Below are 22670 nucleotides of genomic sequence, written 5' to 3'. Positions count from 1 at the left end.
TTAAAGCTGTACTTTATTATTTTTGGATTTTATATTTGTATTTAGGTATATTATGTTATGTATAAGCGGCAATAGCCTGGTTGGGTGTGGAACGGACTGCCGAGACGAATGTCCGTAAGTTCAAAATCCAAGGGCACACATCTGATTTTTCTAAAATGATGTGTGTCTTTGTGAATTATCACTTGCTTTAAAGATGAAGGAATCCATGGTGAGGAAACTTGCATACTTGTGAAATTCTCTACAGAAATTTTGAGGGTGTGTGAAGCCTACCAATCCGCACTAGGCCAGCATGGTGGACTAAGGCCTAATCCTTCTCAGTAGTAGACGAGGCCTGTGCCCAGCAGTGGGACAGTATATAGTACAGGGCTGATATTATTATTATCTATATTATTATATATGTTTTGTAACTTGTAACATAATATGAAAGATTTACATAGGTTTTTTTTCTTTAGTTAAGAGTTAAATTCAATTGCTCTTTGATCTACTAGTGGCTCTGTATTTAGACCGTGAATTTGTAGGTTCAGTACCTAAGGCTGGCAATATAAATTTGTGTGAGTTTACGACTTATATGAAAACCCACCTGATCTGGCTGGAATGGGAATTTGTGCTCAATATGGCGATATACTCGTCCCCTATCTTACCTGTGGCGGTACATTTGTTGCGCTTTGAGGATAAACGTAGGAATTTACAAATGAATAAAATAAGTTCATCAATTCCTGGAAGTATTTAAATACTATTTGTCATTATGCTTTTAATATAAACATTTCTGTTTATCACATTCATATAATATTGTAGGGACATATACTTATTTTATAATAAAGCATGCTCACATTCACATGTGCGTCAAGCCATTCAATACAATGGGTTACTTTCTTTCCGGATCAAATATGAGCGTTGCTCTTATGATACTGAATCCCAACAATGAGTAAATCATGCGGATCAGTTAAAATATTCATAGCTTTGGAGCGGAGGCGTAATTGATTTTAAGTTCGACGTATACGGTCCTGCGCAGGCGCCGTATCGCCCAGATGAAAGTGTGTGATATGGTGGCTCAGTACTGTACCAACGTGTAACTCATATAGAGTTATTGTTACCCATATGGTACGAATAAAATGTTCGACGCTGTCTCATTCCTGTTCTTAAGGTGAATGAGTTATGCCAGCACGTGTATCATTACAATAGTGTGCAATTAAGATCGGTGACTTTAAATAAAACGGATGTCGCTGTCTTTCTGAAAATCAGTGTAAAATAATGTATATTGCGTTTATTAATAAGTAATTAATAACTGTAAAAATTATATTCCAATTGGATATGCCGGGGCCAGCTTAATGTCTATCTAGATCATTGATACCTATTCCCAGGAGACGGGAGACGTTACGGCGACTACGTTAGCGTGACTAAAAAATGGGAGTCCACAATTCGTAAGCGGGGGTCCACGAAGATTTATCTGGCTTGATAGTAAATTACTAAAATGTTGGCTTAACTTCACCTATCATTGTAGGCAGATATCATTGATAGGGGTCGTATGAGGCACGGTGACCCCAACATAACTTTCCAGACGCCCCTGCGAATGGTTGGGCGATAGTTGTAATGCACTCTCTCTGCGAAACCAAAAAAAAAACACCGGAACCAGCAAAATTTTGAAAGGGCTCTATGAGAAAAAAGTTTTGGAAACTCTGATCTAGATAATTACTTTTAGAACTAACATAAACAATTTCGTATATGTTGCAATTTATTTTGGTTTGTAGTATTGATAAAAAAATCTTTAATTTGGCTGGTAAAGTTGGAGCTGCAGACTGTCCAATCTACAACATCAGTATTTTTGCAATGCAACGAACAAGTCTATTATACGATTGAAAGTAGATTAAATATCGAAAATGATAGGTACTTTAAGAAAGAAAGAACGGATGAACGTTAAAAGACTAATGGTTTTTCTTTAAACACAGCTAAGACGATATCGTTTAAATCAGAGATTAAATCGGTGCATTCGTTTAGGAACTACGAGGTCACAAACATACAAAGAAGTCATATTAATGACAAACTACTTTGCGCTGGGGTTTAAAACTTATTTCTTAAAATATATGTTGAGTGACTTGAAAATCTTTAGAAAGACAAATTATAATTTTTGGAGCACAATCCCACTTTAATCATACGGATGCATAAACCAAAAGAAGCTATTTGTTAAATGGATTCCTAGTGTCGAATAAGTTTTTCACATAAAATGTAAAATAGCACGATGGATGTGTCTGTTGAAGATCCATTTATATCCACTTGCCTATTAGCATCACAGACTTCAGAAAAAGCTAGTTGTCGATGCAACACATTTTGTATGTATGCTCGAGGAGCATCCCGTAATTGTTGCACATCAATCTCCGTTCATAGTTGCAAAAACAAAACATTTTTTATAGGAGATAATATCATTCGATAACCGAAACTGTTAACATGATTTATACAGACAATTCAAATTGTAACATTATACAAATCTAAATGGATGAAAGTTCAACGACGACTTATGGTTAATTCAGAACTGTCGGTGATAATGATTATTATTATGTACACGAGTATGACCAATTAAGGGGAGTCTTGTCCACAATAAATATCAGCTTTCAGTTAGTGTCTATCCACCTAAAGTTTTTTGTACATCTTTTGGCAAAGTGTTAAGCATAATACTTGTAAATACTTTTTTTAATAGTTCACCATTCATTATAATACACGAACCAATAGTTAAGTAGCGAATTTCAAATGAGGAACAAGCCATCTGACAACATTTAGCAAAATACAATAATTCCTAGAAGAAATATCGATGCATCTCTCTACTGGCTACATCAAAATACGGTTGTTGACTGTGAGTACCAGACGTGTGAATGTATAATTGATAATGTCATGTCTAGATTTCCTGCTCAATGAATAGAAAATCTAGGATGATATTGACAGACACCGGTAGGTACAGCATAAATTTTTCAGACTTGATAAATTTCCATGTTTCAGCAGACAGATGTGTCGATGAAAAGTTTGATGGTATAGCAACCGGACTACAAATTGTGTCCAATGTTATGCGTGATGAAATATTAATGGAGCATCTGCTGTGGCGCTGGTGTAGGGTGGCCGCGGGGGAGCGGCGCGAGCGGCGCGGCGGGGGCGGCCAGCGTCGCATATGCAATGGCGTGTCACCGCGACAATCGGCACCCAGATCGATGCTAATCCGATTCACATTCTGAATAATGCGCTGTTTTGACGGGTCAAGTGTCTGTTTGTTGTATGTATCACAATTTATTATCCCCAGAACTAAGATATTTTTACTAAAACTTGTCTGTACTGTCGCAATGCGTGTACATGATACAGGAAAACTATATCGCGTAACTACGATGAATAATCAGTGATACCGTATCTCCACAATTAAAATAGCTATTCTTAATGTAAAGCAAAAATTTGTAGAGTCAGACTATAGTGTTAGCACAGTTCTGTTCACAAGGCTGTAAGTTTTGAGTTAAACAGTATTCTTGTCCTTAGTTGAAGTTTTGATACACCTAGGTCTGACAAGGTTTGGAAAAACTACATTACAGTAAATTCATTAAAATCTCAAAGTTAGTTATTCTATATCAGATTTTTATACCGTTGAATTAAAAGGAAAAAGCAAGGCAAGAACAAAGCTTTCACCTGATGTAAAGAGTTTAGTTTCACGCTTGCCAATAAATTGTACTACACCCGAAATTGAAATTTTAAAGCTTTGCGTGGCGCTACCCTTTGACATGCCGAGACAAAGATGTTGAATTATAATGCTCTGTTATTTTACCGGTACTATGTTTTTAAAACCAGAAAACAACAATACTTGTACAATCATGCTTGACGGGAGAGATAGACATTGGGGTGGTGTCTAGCCAGACAGAATTTTGAACAAAGCAGGTATTACCTAGACTAAGAAACAATTAAGTATAATTCGCTCTCTTAACAAAATAATGACCTATTCCAAAATGGATAATTTGTGGGAATCGTCAAAAAACGAATTTCCGTTGCGACGTGTTTTTTAGTTGCTATAAAATTGAACTTATTAAAGATAGGTCAAAAATTAAACATATAGCATGAAAAAAAAGGAAGAAAAAATAAAGGTCGCCAACATAAATTAGTTTTTTTAGACGATTCCCACAAAGTATCAATTTTGGAATAGGTCATTATTTTATTAAGAGAGCGAATTGGTTAACTGATAAGCTTCACCTGTCTGAACATTGACGTAGTTCTGTTAGGTACCATCGTGATCGGGACCGTAACTTATCCTTTTGTAGAGAATAGCAACTCGACTCGACATCCTAGAACGAATCGTCTCGACCTTGAAACACTAATACGAGTTGATTCTATTCAAAGCCGGAATAAGAAAAAAAGAAAAAATCTTTGCATGTGTAATATGTAGATAATGCATATTATATAATAATATTGCATTACTTCACTGTAAAAAAATACATAAAATATTAGGTATACTACTGAAATGACTCCCACATTCATAATATAACTTTCATACAAATCTTTGTTACATTATTATATTTGTATGGTAACCCCATCAGATTATGAACGCATTGTACAATATTTAGATAAATGTTTTTATTCCCATAGCGGCATCATTTCCCACAGCTCTCATGAGGGTCACTGGTGAGACAATATTGTGAGTGACGGTGGCGCGGTGGCGGCGGCGGCGGCACCCGCCATCTGCTCGCTGTCGTGGGAGTGCGTGCGGAAATCGATCGCGTTAACAATAACACACAAATCAACGGGCGACCGTGGCAGGTCGCCTCGGACTCACCCCTCTGGAAGCTGTGGGAACCGCTCAATTAACAATATCACTCGCGAAATCCCTACACAAATCTAAACAAGCTGCGCTTGAGACCGATATGGGGTGAGATAATGGGGAAATTTTCAATACAACTAACGGTACTGACCGGAAGTACAAACAATTTGTCCTTATTTTTTATGATTTAATGCCATTATATATTTTTTATGCAGTGAGATCATATTTGGCTGTACTGAGAAGTTGAATTAACCCAATATTATAGTACTTTCATGAATCATCCGTATCAACAGTACGCAACATGTCAGGTCTAGATTTGTTATCGTTGGTCGAGTGTCGAATTTACTAAACTGTAAACTGAAATCAACAAACTAACTGTTAACTGCTAACTTTCAGCTATTTACTGGCTAAGTTGGCTAATAAATGATTTTTTAGTAATGTTTATTATTAAACAATTTACTAAGTGGGTGAAGTTATACCCTAAAATTATGTGTTATGAAGTTATGGATTGACTCGGGGGCGAAACGAACAACTGACATCGGTGTCCGTGATGAGCTAAGCGTGACCACTGTGGTGTATGCATATGTTGTTCCAAATAAATTAAATAACTAAGTGAAGTTTGTTATTTATCATACTGTTATTTGGGGATAGTAACCTTTCATAGAATATCTATAATAAAACAATTGATCCCTTTTCAAACATTTTTTTTTCAATGCCTCTGTAAAGTAGAGTCTGATTTACACAATAATTTTACATGATTTCGTTAAATAGTCTCGCTTCTAATTATCTATATATCTAGATTATTACTATGTAAGTATATATGAGATATAGTTGGGAAGGTAACCTTCTTTTGAAATATAATAATCATAAATGATATGTATTTGTTTATCATTTATTAATGCAAATACTTAGTCGATTAAGAAGCGTATTTCATTAATCCATTCAATAACCAAGTATCTGTATATTAAGATGTGAAGAAATAACTTCGTACTCCTTCTTAAGCACATTGCGCGTAAGGAGGATCATGAGATTTGGCCTACTAAAGTTTATGTAGAGGAGTGCAGAAAAATAAAATGTATGTATAATGTATTAGAAATATCTTAAATTCAGAGGCCGAATTTTGACCACTGGACGACGACGACACTGAATACCGAATATGCAATATATTCCATTAACTCTAATTTAAGTTATTTTAAGTGCCGATGATGCTTTGCGAAATTATCATTATCGTAGTAAAAATATAATGAGCGTTACGGGTCATAAGTTTTTCGATTAGATCGGGCGCGTGCCGCATGCCGACTGCATGTCGCTCATGACGTTCGCAACACACTGTCAGCAGTCGCGTGTCCACTTAATAAGCTCTTAATGAAATTAACGACTGTTGTGCCGCACTGATGGGGATGACCGACACACGTAACAATTACAAATTTCGTATGTTGTTGATACGCAACCCCTCTGCTATCGAATAAATTACCATTAATATTACCTTTAAATTAGCATCAGGAAGTGTGTGTGTATTATATAAATGTATTGTTTTATTAAAGTTTATTTTTATATTGAGCTGTATTTAGAGTCGGCTACGTTTTTAGGTTAATTAGAAAAAAAAGGATTTAAATGAAAGTCAGGTCATCCCTTACGATACATATTCACAGATACTCACGTTACACGTTATAACAGTGCTCTTTTCGCATTGAAGTTAAATGGTGTTTTAACCAACAGTTTTGTCACTTTCTTCTGTCAGACACAAAGCACGGATTAAATCAAGCACAAGTTTACTTATTATACTTATGAAATAATCTTTATTGGTAAAGCTTGTGATCTCCTGGAATTAATAATAATAGTGCTATATTAAATGGTTATGAAATATACTGTTCGATACTTATGTAGCTGAAGTCAGTTTTTCAACATTTTGTATCGAATCTATCTATAAAGTAAAAACAATTTCTACAATTTCTATGAGTAACTTTTTTGAAATCGTGGAAAAATATTACCATGACGTATGTTTACAGGATTATTGTGATCCCTTCGTTCAATAGATATATGTCACAGCGGTGGATATAGGCGTAGAATAAAGGTGTTCTTTGTGAAGATTATCAGTGGTGCGACACATATGAGCGGTGTTTACCTACGGGTTGCTTAATGTCCCGTCGTCCTGTCCGTTCCCTTTTAAGACGGGTGGTGTGAAAATGAACACGTGCGCACGCGCAAACACATGTGCTACTTATTCACACCGGCTCCTTTCAGAACCTGATTAGATAAGGCGGGTAACTAATATAATTATCTAGTTTATTGTACGGTTCGCACTGCGCACTTCTCTTATTGAAGTAAAGATTCCATCTCCAGTTTATTCTGAATTTACTATGTGCTAATCGCACATATTTTGAAATATATATTCTATGTTACATATTTATCAATCCTAAAACATATTCCTATAGGTGATGGGTAGTCACAGATTCAACTAATGTAACCATATTTCGTCGAGTTTATTTCTGACCCATCAGAGGTCTAGTCTCGGACAATTTACGATCACGTCGTCAAATCAGAAACTTACACAAATTTTGATTGATCGAACACTTATTTCTCCAGGTATTAAACCCAGAACTTCCTACTACATATACACTGTCATTTTACGAAGGAGGCGAACTGTAAAGCTTGTATAACAATAATATTATTTTGTACATTCTATAGGACTTGCAGCCTGCCATTATTAATAACTACAGATATTATGACTCTTATATTTAGTTAGGTATAACACAATTATTGGTTATTTCATCAATGGAAATATAAAATGAATACCGGTATTGTTACGTATTTTAATTAACAGTTCGCGGCGCAACAAAACAACTGTTATGTATTTGTTTGTGCGTGGTGAAAACCATTTCTCAAAGTGCTAGGGAGGGTATTTTTATATTTAAATATATGTGGGGTGCCAGGGATGGGTGTTGTGAGTGATCTTAACTTGAATACGTTCAAACTAGCGTATGGTCGATGTGAATCGTCAAGTTAAGTTTTTTATACATATTCATATTTCAAGGTATTAAGACAAGTTAACCATTAGACGAGCAATAAGCTCGTCTACACAAATTACAGCCTGGTACTGTAATTTCCAGTAGCTGCAATGATAACAATGTTTTCACAACTGCAAAACAATGACAATAGTTGGTACTACTGCTAGAAATAAGCAAAGGCGATGGTATCTTATTTGTAAACGAGTGTGCAAGAGCTATCAACTACTTATTAAGAAATATAATCAATATCCACAAACATGATGTAACTAGGCTTACCACAATTTTATCAACTCTACTCTGACATCCTCTGACATTTAAGATATCCAAAAAAGAAAATCGTAGTGATTAACTAAATTTAGTTACTGTAGCTAAATTCACTGAAATTTACTGTATCGCAAACCACTGCCGTTTAGTAGTTATATGATTAAAAGAAGACTACTAAATTCTACATGTAGAGTGATTACTTTATACCTAAGTCGATGTGTCGCTTTGCACCGAGTGACGGGGCAACGACGACTTTTAATTCAGTTTCAAATAAATTGATATACTAGGAATATTAACATAAAAATCGTTAAATAATCGATATATTCAAAAGCAAATATCACTAACGACGAACGTTACACTTTCCTATACATATGTTAGTAGTACCTATATGTATTACGGCGACGTATTATCGATATTCTTTAAATACGTCCTACATATGGGGTATATTTCTGGAATTTCATAGATCTTTAAACATACATAATTAGAGACATGCCCTCCATTTATAATTTATTGTTATCTCCAATTTCTCTTGAGAAAAATAATATTCAAATAAATCCAGATATCTGATACAATTCACACGCAAGTAATAAAATTATGCATTTTTATTGAAAGGATAACGTCCATCGATACGAAATGAAAGGTGAATTTTGTGAGAATATTTATCAAGTCGATTGCTATGAATATTCAGTAGTAGTGATATATTGTATATTTGTGTTAATTAACAATGTAATGTATGCTAAGTGCTCCACATAATGTGTTTCGGGAACGGATTGAGCACACCTGCCCACAGCTTCCGATTGCTTATTATGAAAGGGAGAACGGTTAGTTCACCCGTTTTGTTGTCTAATGTGATTGTAATACTGGTTTATAACTAATTCAAAAATATGGGTTCACTACATTTTTGATCAGTGTTCTTTTGTGCTAGTTACTATCCGATTAAAATATGTGTGTATACAATTTATAGGTTTCTATAAAATTCTTGTTATTTATTACTCATTTTGATGTCTTTTATTTTTTGTATTGCACATTGATGTGAATAAATGCATGTGGTATATGTATTATTACGAAGATATCGCCTTTTCGCCAAATTTCATAAATATATTTTATGAGAAACATGTCTAATAAATATTTTATTGGATCAGAGCAGCGAATACTGACGTAAGTCTTGTTCCTATAAACAAAAATAAATGGTGATTTATAATCTGCTGGGGACCTTAAATATACAAAAAATTACGCCGACAAATTTAAAACTATCCGAATTTAGCTTGAACCGCGCTTGCCGCTGAACACCTTAGCCCAAGGGTAATATTAGACAGATCATATTGCTATGTCAATAAGCAATCGGAAGTCGGCGGCAGGTGTGTTTGATATGATATCCTATTGCCTGGCGTTACGTTTAGATTCATGCTGCACTTATCACCTAGAAGAAACATCTTTTAGGCTTTACCCTCCTTTGGGTTTTAATAAGGTAATGTTTAATACATTACAATATATAATGCTTACGTCTGCATTTATAATTTTATATAGAATTAGCATTTATTTTCCGTTCCTTTTATTTATAAACTGGTTATAGCATTGTTACGTAGTCGTGCAAGTTACAATTTAATGGTTTTATTATTAAGTTCAGATTTTTGTGTTAATGTATATATGTTGAAGTGCATATTTAAAAGTCATGACATAGTTATTATTTATGCCCAGCTTGAAGTTAATATCGTGAAGCTTTACAGTTATCATTTTCAAAATCTAAAGCATAACAGGTGGCGCAAAGTGTGGGCGAGGCAACTAGTTTCAAGCCAGTCAAAATTGTTGTTTAATCATTAATATACTGAATAAGAGAGATAGATATAGTTTGAATAGACTTAATACTTTTTGTATTGCATACATGATGTTTAGTAGTGTTCAATAATGATAATAATAATAATAATATCAGCCCTGTATTATATACTTGCCCACTGCTGAGCACGGGCCTCCTCTACTACTGAGAGGGATAATGAAATGAATGTTCAATAATGAAAATGTAATTAATTGATAAAATGAACCTAGACGTTATAAACGTTTACGCCAGTGTTTCAATATTAATATTTTTTGCAATTGGAATTTTTCGAGAAATTCCTGATTGTTATATACGGCAGCGACATAAAGTCATGGTATTTCTATTCCGGATGTGGGGACTTGAAGTACAAATCATATTTAGGTAAGAGCCGCGAGCTCCGTCACATATAACACGTGCTCAGTACATACGCCAGGTAAAGGGGGAGCGTACAGCTGTTTCCACAAAAGTAACATTAAACCACGGCTGCGTGACTCCGTCTTGTGCAATCACATTACAATTAATACTTATATTTTAAAGAAAATGTACGGAACTAATACAACATTAACAATACAAAATTAAACGTTAAACTGACATCAAATGTAGGCCATTCAATGAATAAAAAAAACATAAATACATTTAAAGATATTTCATTGAGAACCTTAAATTTTGTAACTTATGCGCATAATGGATGTAGAAACATTGGGAAGTAATTCAAAATTCCTGTTAGTAGTAGGTAGATAGTCAAATATTGTAACCAACAGGTCTGCTGTCCTAGACCGGTAATCTTATTATATCCGGTCTTATTATTATTTAGCGCTTAATAAGGGATGTAAGAGGACTCCTATAATGTAACAATTAAAGTAAAAAGCAGTATATTTTACTGTTAGTGAAACTGGGTTTTCAGAATCGTATATACTAGGTACATACTTGGTAATATTTGGTAGAATGCACTAATAATTGAACTACCTGCGTAAAAAAGTATGTTATTCTAATGACATAAGAAAAATTGGATGATAGTTGTTCTAAAGGTAACAAGAAAATTTAGAAAACTCCTGCATATCCCCAAATGCTTCAAATCCTGCAGCAAGTGAGTAACAACACCTTTGAGCGAGCCACTCCTAAAATAATAAGTGATTTCGTAGACGAAATCTATTTATGCATTCGAAAACCGTTTAAACGTTATATATAACGTGTCGATAAAAAAAAAATATTTTTGTTTGCAGACAGAGGAATATGTACACGAAGTATGGTTTCATTGAAAGTGAGAACAGTCGGCGGCGCCAATAAAACCTGCAATGATTCTATTGTTGTTGATGGACGTTGATGCAGCTGCCCCCAGGAACGGTTCACCTTACTTTCGTGCATTGTACCCTGGGGTATGTATGCTTGCCGTAATACGTACTGAATACTTATATTTAGTATACGCCACACCTATACCTATATTATTAATTATTATGTACATTTAATTAATGATTTACAAATAATTTATATTTCGGTCTTAATATGAAAACAAATTTATTTGAGACTTATTCATAACTTTTTTCAGTGTTAATGTTTAATTTCGTTATTCTTTTATATTTAATTTATTTAAGTTAACCAGATTCTCTCCCAGTAAAAATATGAATACAATATTATACATGGGTATTTCTTATAACACGAAAAAAGGGACAGCCACACATTTTCAATCACGTTGTGAATCAACGCTTCATTATATACTTTTATTCAGTTTCAAAAGGATAAATGGATTTTGTCACGATTTTATGACGGTTTTTGTATTCCCTGATTTTTGAATGCTTTTATTTATTTTGTTAAATAAAAATCAATTTCATTGTGTGCTCTGCGGAGCGCGCTACCTGTGCATCAGCACATGCCACTTTTTGTGCGATCGGTAGTAACAAAACATATGTGTCGTGATAATTTTCGAAACAATTGCTGTTACGTAATAGAAAAGGTAATTATTTGCAGAAACAGATAACATTTTTGTGTGACATAAAGTTGCGCAAACGTCGCCAGATCAGTAGGCGCAGATAAGAACAGCCGTAGCTCAGGCCCTGAACTCAGCTAACCTAATTGACAAGCGGTGCCCGCGCACGCGCACACATCATCGATCAACTTGACCACCTCACAATCGAGTTACGAAATTCACATTCGTCTAGATATTGATCCTGTACAATTACCGTAACAGTCGGACTTGACGGAGTTGCGTTACGAGGAAGTCAACCTTCTCGCTAAATTGTGTTTTGTACCTGAACTCGTTATAGGCAATTATTCTTATATTTTATAAAAACATGGTTAATGCTCTAAATGTAAAACTAAGTTGCTTACTATGTAAGTAATAATTGTAAATATATTAAAATATGGAATATCAGATTTAATATACAGGTATAAATTTGTTACCAAGTTATAATTCTGTGCAACAAAGCAGGCCAGTGTTTCCGCAATTTTGCACGGATTGCAAACAATAGAACAAGTGGCAGGGCGGTGTCTTGTTGCGGGCGTTTAGCCATTTAAAATTTACTATTTACTAACTGGTTATTAGCATGGCGTGCGCTAGCGCTGCAAACTGGTTCGGCACGCGCTCTATCTATTTTTTTCATTAACACCGCTCATATATTATGACAACGTATTTTAATTTGTTCATTTCATTAATAACCTATAAATATGTGATATTGTAAAAGATTACGCATTATGCCTACATTTACTGCATCAGAATGACACGTCGAATGTTGTTTGTCTAGTGGCAGATCAACATCTGTCAGAATACGTTATGTATTCAAAATACATACATTTTTTGCATATGGTAATGTTCGTAACTGATAAAAGTACACGTGTCCGGACATCGGTAATGAATCTACGTATCTAATTGGATTATATGATCTCTTAATACTTTCATAATAAATTAGGTACCTGATTCGGATATTCTCGTTACGGCGGTGAATGTGAGTGGTATTGTAGTTAATTCAAGTAACGTCGGGTGATCTTATTAGCGCATAGCAGTAGATGACATGTCCGGCGGCCGTCGCGCCGCAGATACTAGAACAATCGGCAAGCGGCGGCCGGCGCCCGCACCCGCGCCCTCGCGATTTCATCTAAACCCGTGCTCTATGAGATATAAGGCATAGGGTTTTAGCGTTTTAATATTGCTGATTATATTTTATGTTTCTTGTTATACTTTTTTTTAGCTATTTTTGTGAAAAACAGTTAAAAAAACTTTAAAATTGTAATTTACCTTAATATTAATTATTTTCATAATAATTATCCTATTAAAGTCCATTTAGTTTTTGGAGTATTTAGTTAGGGAAATTTTCTTATGGAAGGTCGTAGTAAAATTAGTGGGCAAAGATAAAGACGCTTTACGCTTTTGATTCCTCTGTCTGTAAGTCAAAGTAAATATTTCCGCAACTACAGGCCTTTTCATACTTACAATAATTAGGTACTTGATTCAATGGATACACAATACCAGTTCTCGTCTCTCATTACTTGAGCCGCACCGGCTGCTATAGTATTGCTTACAATCGTTTTCTACACGCAATGCTTCCATAATATACGTACATCATTATTTCTCGTTACTGACAGCGCAGATAACTGAGTGAAGATGTTAACTGACGCCTCCTTGTTGCAAATAATTGTGTAAACATTTTATTCATGTACACATATATTCCATTTTGTGTTGCGTCCAGTGTTTGACGGACTGTGAAGCGAACACCGCGAGAAATTAATCTGTATGAACTTTCAAATTCTTCGCTTATATATGTCGGGATAAAAGTGCGCTATTTTAGAAAATATTTGTATCTTCGAGGCGGTTGAATCTTATTGGAATTTTATTTTGAACATCAACGTAGAAATATTTTTCGTTTCTACTTGAAATAATGGTAAAGGTCAACGGTTTTTTTAAATAATTAAATTGAACTAGAATTAAAACTCGTTATTCATTAAAATATCAAATAACCAAATAGTATATAAATAATATAGATTGGGTTCTTTTATTCAATCGCTGTCACCTGTATTTAAATAACAAATGTACCTACGACTCTAATCAACTGTACTATAGAAGTTTATTTTATTGCAAAAGTCTTATGCTACAAAAAGCTATTTTTCTCAAGATTTTCAAAAATCATAATGTCCCTCACAAAACACTATATCCAATCATCTCTTTTTTTCATCTATACTTGGTAAGTTCACTTACAAGTCGCCTACGAACTTAAACATATCTCGACTTAATTACCGGTACAATAAATCCTTTAATTTAATGTTATAATTGTCTATATTTGGAAACAAGTTAATTTATGGAGAGCTTAATTCTTATTTAATTGTATGAGGTTAGTTGTTGGTATTGGATCAGCCATCGACAGATAGTGGCTGTAAACACGTCGTCTGTATCGCAACAATCTATTTATAATCACCGGCCGGCGAGACCACTGTGTGTTAAATGTCTGATATTTACGATTACGAGCAGGAGACGCCGATTCTAGTGATGTATGTCGCCAGCGTAATTGTCATATCGATATTGTTTTATTATTATACACTAGGATTTATGGTGGATTGATGAATAATGGCAAAAGATACGGTCGTAAGGTAAATTTAAAATATTTATTGCGTTATCGATTATGCGATTGCGAGTAGTGTGTTTTTTTGATTGCGTTAAACAACATTTTTGATTCTTAATTGCATGAGCTGTGTAATAATTATAATGAAATATTTGACTGATCCGCAAATTATTATTTCGAGTTGAGGAGGGGGCACCTCCACCTTGACGTAAATATGTATCTTTTTGTGATATTTCAAAATGTATACCTACGCCTGCTTAATGTGGATATCTCGAAGCATATTGAGATTATTATAAAGATCGTAACATGTAGGCGTAATTAGTGGTATATCTCAAAAACATTTCTTCCAAAATATGTTTCGTTGAAATCTTTTGTATAGTCAATAAGAGTTCATTTATAATGGCACATTTTAATATATATTAATATGAATAAATTATTTTATTTTATATATATAAAATATAAAACATAATATAATTGAAAATCATCGATACGAAAGCGGTGAGTGCGTGCAGGCTCTAAGCCGGGAACGATTAGCGCACCCGCGGCCGTATCGGCGCGCGCACGTGCGCCGCTCGCCAGCCGGTGAGTAAGCTCGGGGCTCCACTTTACACAGATAACTTTGTTAATCTCAACCTCACTTTTATAAAACCGACGGCTTTATTTCTTTAACATATGGCACAAAATACACTGAATTTTACGAATGACATATGCAAATTGACAATAGCCAGTATCTAGCTCTCAGTTCAACTATTTCTAGACTGTCACGCAAACAAAATCTAAGTAAACAACTGTTCTATAAATGTAACTCAAATTTCAAATATTTTAAGGCACTTTAATTGATCAATTCAGTTATTTTTTTTTGCTAAGTGGGATTACAATAATTGTAGTGGGTTTAACTTTAAGAATTTGGGCGCTTGTTAGTAAGTTACCTTCAAGCTGATTCGAATACTTAGTCATATTCGTAGTAATTAAAATTTATTTAACTTCTTAGCGCTTAAAATATAATATGTAAAATTTTTAAATTGTTAATTTTTTTATGTATTGTAGGAGTCTGACAAATAATAACAATAATAATAGAGCATAAAATTTACGTACAATACTATATCAGAGTTGAGCGAGCGCGCGCTGTGATCCGAGATGTTATTGCAAGGCTCACCTGCACGTGCGCACGTGCACATCTGGACAGAGACGTGTGGAGACAGTGACGTCACAACCGCTCGTAGCACACAATACGCACATATTGTTATCACAGCTTACGGTATGCGCAATCATTGTATGTGATATAGAAGGATAGTTGTCTTTAGATACAGAGTCAATTCTGATGTATATATGTATAGTTAAGGTAAAGTAAGAATATGTTTTGTGTGATTGGATTTCGGGAAAAAAGTATAATAACAATCCATAAATATTATTCAATAGATTGTAATCTCATAGAATTAATTATGTTCACGAATCCTTGATATATAAACCTTTGTTAAAGATACATCGTACTTTGGCATGAAATCATCTGGGACTACAATTTTTATTGCTTTGCATCGATTTGTTTTGTGTAGAACCAGATATTCAACTATAAGTTAGTTATTTACAACCGATTGCATAAGTAGTTTAGCGTTATTGTTTTTAAAAATCTAATTAGAGGGTTGGAATTGCATCCGCGGATATTACACAGGGTATGGTGTACCTGCGCTTTCGTCCCGCGTGTCAGTGACGCTCATCAAGCTCATGCTTCCACCCTTCGCCGGTGCGGAACATTTCCAATTTATTTCCATTAACCTCCACCCATTTATATTCATTCATGATTAACACGATTCTAGGCTTGTAATGAAATTTTAGTTACTTTTTTTGTCATCATCATTGTCAATGACTCATTTATTACGAATAATATTGAATTTGAGTTTTCGTTACTTTATTCACATATTTTAAAGGTGTGTAGAACAATTTGAATTCACGCTTACGTGCGTAACTTTAAAAATATATATTGTATAATTTCCATTCATGTAATGCAACCGTTTGTTTGGGTGTGTAACTAACAATTTATTTCTCAGTTGTTAGGAATTAACAACGATCCGCCATTATGCCGATTGAGTTTTACGATTATGTATCGAAGTTATTATGTGTTAAGTTTACATTATTAAATGCGTTTAGTGTACGACCAACCCTTCATTATACTTTGATCCCCTTATTACTGAACAATTGCGTATTTGAATAACAATATGTAATTGAAAATATTCTCATGGTTTCACTCGTTACGCAACAACTTCAGTGTTCACAGGGGAGAACGATTAAAATCAATATACTCCATGGTCTCCCTTGTAGAACAATCAAAATAAAATTGCACCAAATACCAATGAGATTTCCGGAAACGTGTTTAGGTGTTAATTTAATGTAACTTAGTGCGTTGAATACATGGGTACACATTCATTAAGAATTAGTATTTGTGTAATTTTTATCAACATCTTAATGAAATTCTTAGTGCAGCACGAATAGCAATTACCCGGTTCTTTGTCAAGCGAGATAAAGAGCCGAGCAGTGCAACAATAAATAAAAGATAGAAAGTGGCTTTATTTCAGTACTAAAATATTCAAGGCGCTCCGCGGCTGCACGGCTCCATCGCACCGACGTGGCGCGGCGCGGGCGTAACTCTAATTTTCAATTCGTTTTTACATCTTCGACATGTTTTGATGCTTTTTTTTCGAGCAGTTGTTTTACTTAGTGCATTCATTAGACAGAAATAAACAAGATTTTGCATTCTGTCATTGATATTCGCCTTAATAGTGTTTAAGTTATATTATTTACATTTTTAGGATTCCGTACATCAAAAGGAAAAAACGGAACCCTTAATATAGGATCACTTTGTTGTCCGCCCGTCTGTCTGTCAAAGCCGTTTTTCTTAGGAACGCGTGGAGATATTAAGCTGAAATTTATATCAAATATTCAGGTCTACTGTCCCTTAAAGCTGTAAAGAAATCAAACTTCTAAGCCAACAAAAAGCGAAGAACAAGAAGCAATGCTTTGTAGCACATATAAAGAAAAAAATCCGAAACCCTTACATTTTTAGACTTTCGTCTTTAATTTATGCTTCTCCAGCTTTCCATATTGTAATGTTATGGATTTCATTTTGCAATAAAAATACCATTACTATGACTCGATTTTCGTTATGGGTGAACTTTTACATATATACCTACAGGTTTGTACGGAACCCTCGGTGAGCGAGTCTGACTTGCACTTGGCCGGTTTTTCTTAGTAATATTGGTTGCGGTTGCGAAAAGAAATAAAAAATTTAAACAGAGATTACAAAACAAAAACACAGAGGCGCAACCAGGGCACCCACTTTTCGCCAAGTGTGTTCCGTCCCATAATGTGATAGGTCGCGAGCCTATCGCCATATACTGAGCAGAAAAACCCAAATATCACTTTACTCGACCCGCTATTCGAACCTAGGACCTGAGAGCCTAAGGCAGTGATGTTAACAGATATTACGTTTTTAAATATGGTTATAATGTTTAAACAACAGTGTAGTTTTATGACATCATATAATAGTAATACGTTTGTCTGTCTTGTAATTAATTTTATAAACTATTCATACTTAGTTAAGATAAATTCAAAATTGTTATTATTTATTTATATCTAGATATTAGTTCTACGTTCCATAAGTTTAAACATCGTAGTCCCGTATGTCCGTAGGCAGAGATTTGTTGAGCAATTAAGTTAGATACTTGCGGGAATGCTTCCGACGATTGTCCCCAAATTGCAATAAATATACTATACTTCAAATAATCTTATTTTATGTTCAATTTCCTTAAATATTACATGTATTTAATCAAAATGTAACGCTAAAACAATTTTTATAACTAGGTTGAAAATAAATTGCAGATACAGTATTACCACTTTGATAACTTTATTCGGTCGTGATTCAGAATAGAAAGGCGTGTTGGTATGTTAATCATAATGATGTATTTAATTACTCATACACATGATTTTGCGAGTAGATGTTTATAAAATTGATACAAATAATATTTTAATGGAATAGCACTGGGAACACACACGAAAGCAAATTATTATGGTATTGAATTAAGTGAATCATCAGCTGTGAGCGCAGCGCTCAGGCGACGTCAGTGGCGCGCTGCTTACCGATAAAGCGTGCGCTAAGTTAGCGCTAAGTGAGCTCCGATACCCGCTGACGAGTCAATCGCGCCCACGCAGTCCGCCGCCGCCGCGCGCGCAGCCCGCGCCGCCCGCCCGCCGACAAACTGCCGCCTGAGCCAGCCAATCACTAATACTGTCTTGTATAACTTTCCTGGATCCCTGTCCTGTTATGATAATGTCATTTCAAATTACTATTTATTTCTTTAAATTGAGATAGGATGTGCTCAATTAAATATAATAATAATGGTTATTGATTTTTTATGTTTTAATGAATCGCCTTCAGCCTTAAGCCTGTTGCTTGCTTTATTGGACACAACATGAATTATAAAATACATAGTTAAATTAAAACATAGTTGAAAAGTTCAACCACTTTATATTTATAAGTAAATAATAATAATTAAAAATAATTCGCCCAAGTGCAATTAGACGTTTTCATTTGTAAGTCAAGGTTTATAATTGAATTTATAATTTTTGATGTATTAAATCCTTAAAACAGCAAGAAACTAATCCTTGATAATTTCTTTATTTCATTACTTAAATGTAAATCTGGCTAACTTTCATTACATTCTGCATCAGGCAAACCTAGCCCTATCTAGTTTAAAATTACGGCTCAACGTTGATATAATTAAATGCCTTTTAAAGATTTTCTTTTAATCGTGTTGTGTACACAAAAGTGAAATGCAAGCGTGATTACACGTTGAATGTGCGCGCGGCGGCAAAGGAGCCGCCGGCCGTCCGTAGAAGCCCTAATGCAGTGTCTATGTACGCGGATAGCTGAGGGCTATCTGCGCCCGCGCTGCCGCGCCGCACCGCCACGTCGCCACTCCGCCGCCACACTGCGCTAACATTGCTACTTGCGCGGAATTACTATCGATAACAGTCACAGTTAAAAGGCTCACTAATCACCCTCTTTTACCTTACGTTTTAGCTTTTGTAAAGTTGTTTGGACATAGTGTAAAAATAATTCCGAAAACATTAAACACAATAAATTAATTACCACTGTATTACATGTATGTTACTGTAATTTTTACTAATTTGAAATTAATTAATGTAACTATAGCAGTGAACTTAAAATACACACTTATTAGAAAATTTTCGCTTGTGGTACGATATATTTTATATCCGCCCGGATAGCGATCACGGCACACAAGGTGTTAAAACCCGCCATAGTGGCTCACTTAAGTCTGTCGCGTTTCGGGATCAGCCTGTGTATATCCAGTTCGAACAGGCCGGCATAATTGTGTTGACTGCCGTGGGGTAGTCATCTCTCGTCAGTCGATATTCTATTGGACCCCACTCCATTTACCATTAGGTGCAGTGGGGTCACCTTGCCACGTTCGTATAAAAAAAGGATAACTTTAAATTTAATTTTTCTAATTGTTTACAAAATTACTTTTATAATTTCGTTCTTAGTTAAAAAATCCCGGTTATTTTGTGGGACTTATATTGTTCTTGCAGTATTCGATATTCACTCAAAACATCTGACGGATATCTTGCACCATTATTTTGTGCTCTATGTCGGTATTAGGACGCATTCATTACTAGCTTTGAAACAATATTGTTGGATACTCATCATAAAGAGCCGATTACACAAGGTGCGATTTTGAATCCATTGTGATGAAGTGGATAACTATTTGTTCATTAATTGAATACGGAGTGAAGCGTGCTGTGTGGCGTGTGGCAATCCAGCCATAGCGTCAGAAAGTCACAATTATCTCGTCACAGTTCTAAGATCAATCAAACCATATCACGTTATCTGGGTCATTAATTACTGTAAACAGTAATTACTTTAATTATTCTTGACAGTCTTTGTGTAAAGTCGTGAAATCGCCGCACGCTGCTGAAGGTCGTGGTGTCTATTACAAAGAGGACTCGAGAAAGGTCGTATTCTGCTCCCGTCAAAGCGCACTTTGTGAATGGGATTTCATCATTGCCACATTGATTAGACCGTTTCTAACATGCAACTATGTATCGTTGTCTCAGCAATTAAATGATATAAGTCGATATCTCACGACTTTATAATTACTTAACTATAGAACTATCTACCTCTATAGAAATAGAAATACATGTGCAACATTTAGTTCCATATTTGAAAATGGTAGAAGACACTATCCGTCGTATAATTTGCGTATTTGTTACCAGGCTCTGTAATATCACCCAGTGTACCCAATACTCATGTACTCACCTCTTTTCCTATATTTTTTATTATAGAATTTTGTTGATGAGCGTATTTCTAAAAGCTTGTCACTGATAATATTTGAGAGAAGCTGGATCAATTGTCACCTCTAAACAAAACCTGGGTGATTTGGTACGCGTTTGAAATCCACAAGATGAGTAGTAGCATTTCGGCCGGTTACTTTTGTGGTTTATTCACAAAATTTATCTACTAAATGGTGCAGACCCTTTTGATACTAATAATTATATTTTTATCAGAGTTTTTTTCACATTGTAAAAAATAAATTGCCTGTTTCTATAATACGAGTACCTTGTTATACACCCGGTAGAACGATAACAAGGTGTTAATTTTGATAAACGTTGCTATTTTGTAGAACTCTTTTGATGTGATTATTAAGTTCTCGACTTTTTTATGACTAGATCCATAGTTCTGTATAACGGCGTGGGTAATTACAAGTATAATATAAAGTTGATAATTTATTATAAAGCTAAATTGCGGAATGATGTGCTGGAGCTGAATAGGTGGAATGTATGACGATGCGTACATGTCCATTGTGTATGCAGGCTAGTGATGTGTGCGGCGTCGGTGTGCGCGTTAGTTGCATAGTGCGCTTCAAAAGCACCCCGTCAGGTGATCTTTGGGTCCGTGACTCAACAGTTACACTAACGAACCGGTGCAGCGCGGCGCGTGCTCTATTGTGCCTTATTATCTATCTTTATCTTTCTTAGCCTACATACGGACGTATTCAATAATGCATGTAGCAATATGAAATGTAAAACAATAAACTTTTAATAAAGAGAATGCTTACCGCAACTTCTTGTATTGAACCGGATTAATAGGTTGTGCAACGCCGAACGCTGTGTCATGAAAGGTTGGGTCCCGTATCTATGGGTCAATGTTAAAATGATCACTGATCACTTTTTTTGGTATTGTTTCGTCTGATAACAGTTAATTGCTTCGGTATTTCAGCCGCTTGGATACAACTGCACCGTGACTCACTCATATATTATGTAGAGCATTTGTCATAAAGTATTACGAAATGTTATTATAATTGCTATTCATATATTTTTATGGCTACAAATTAAATTATTTTGCAATGAATTAATGTTCTATGCTCCAACCCGTTTCTAGTTGTCAAACGATTACAATAATTGTAATTCATTCATATTATTATGTAGTGGAAAATAACTTTGCACCTTTTATTTTTAGTCTTATAAATCAATATTATAGTTTCTTATATATTTTTTATTTGTGCTCGTCATGATCTCAATTACATATTTGATAATTCGAAATTAGACCTAAAGGGTGTGACAAGAAAGGGAGATACTGATACCAGACACGAATCTAAGATAAATCGTTGTTAAATTACCCCTAGCTTTTAGGTCCAAAAAAACCTCTAAATAGCAAAAAAATTAAACGTGTTTGTTTATCCTTTGTGTATATTACAAGTATCTAGTAATACTTTGACAGAAACGTCATCGCGTTAGAGGACTTACATTGTACCTCAAAACCATTTCGTCGATATTAGCTTTCCAACAACAAAAAGACATGTGGGGGATTTCTCACCACATATATTTATGTAAGTTGGCAACCCCGAAGGCACGCCAACACACCCCCGCCAACGGCGGACTGTCATATACGTTACACGAATAAACTCGATTTACTAATTTTACCGAAGCTTTTGTGTTCCTTATTTAATCGAAGACATACAATCTGTGAAACCCACATTTGGTGACCCCGACGTGATCTGAACACGCTATAATACGTCTCGAAGGAACATCGAGGAAAACTGCTGCCAATAAATACGTCTCAGCGACCGGCCAGTATTTGCTGAACAAGTTTGGTTCGAGGGGCTGCTTATTAGACGTCTGGACATTCCTCAAGAACAACGGTAACACCTTTCTTTTATTTAAAGAACATCGTTCGAAACTGGTGCTGT

The sequence above is a fragment of the Manduca sexta genome, chromosome 23 (assembly GCF_014839805.1).
Source record: "Manduca sexta isolate Smith_Timp_Sample1 chromosome 23, JHU_Msex_v1.0, whole genome shotgun sequence".
NCBI lineage: Eukaryota > Metazoa > Arthropoda > Insecta > Lepidoptera > Sphingidae > Manduca > Manduca sexta.
The sequence above is the reverse complement of the archived record's forward strand: the minus strand, read 5'-3'. Positions refer to the sequence as shown.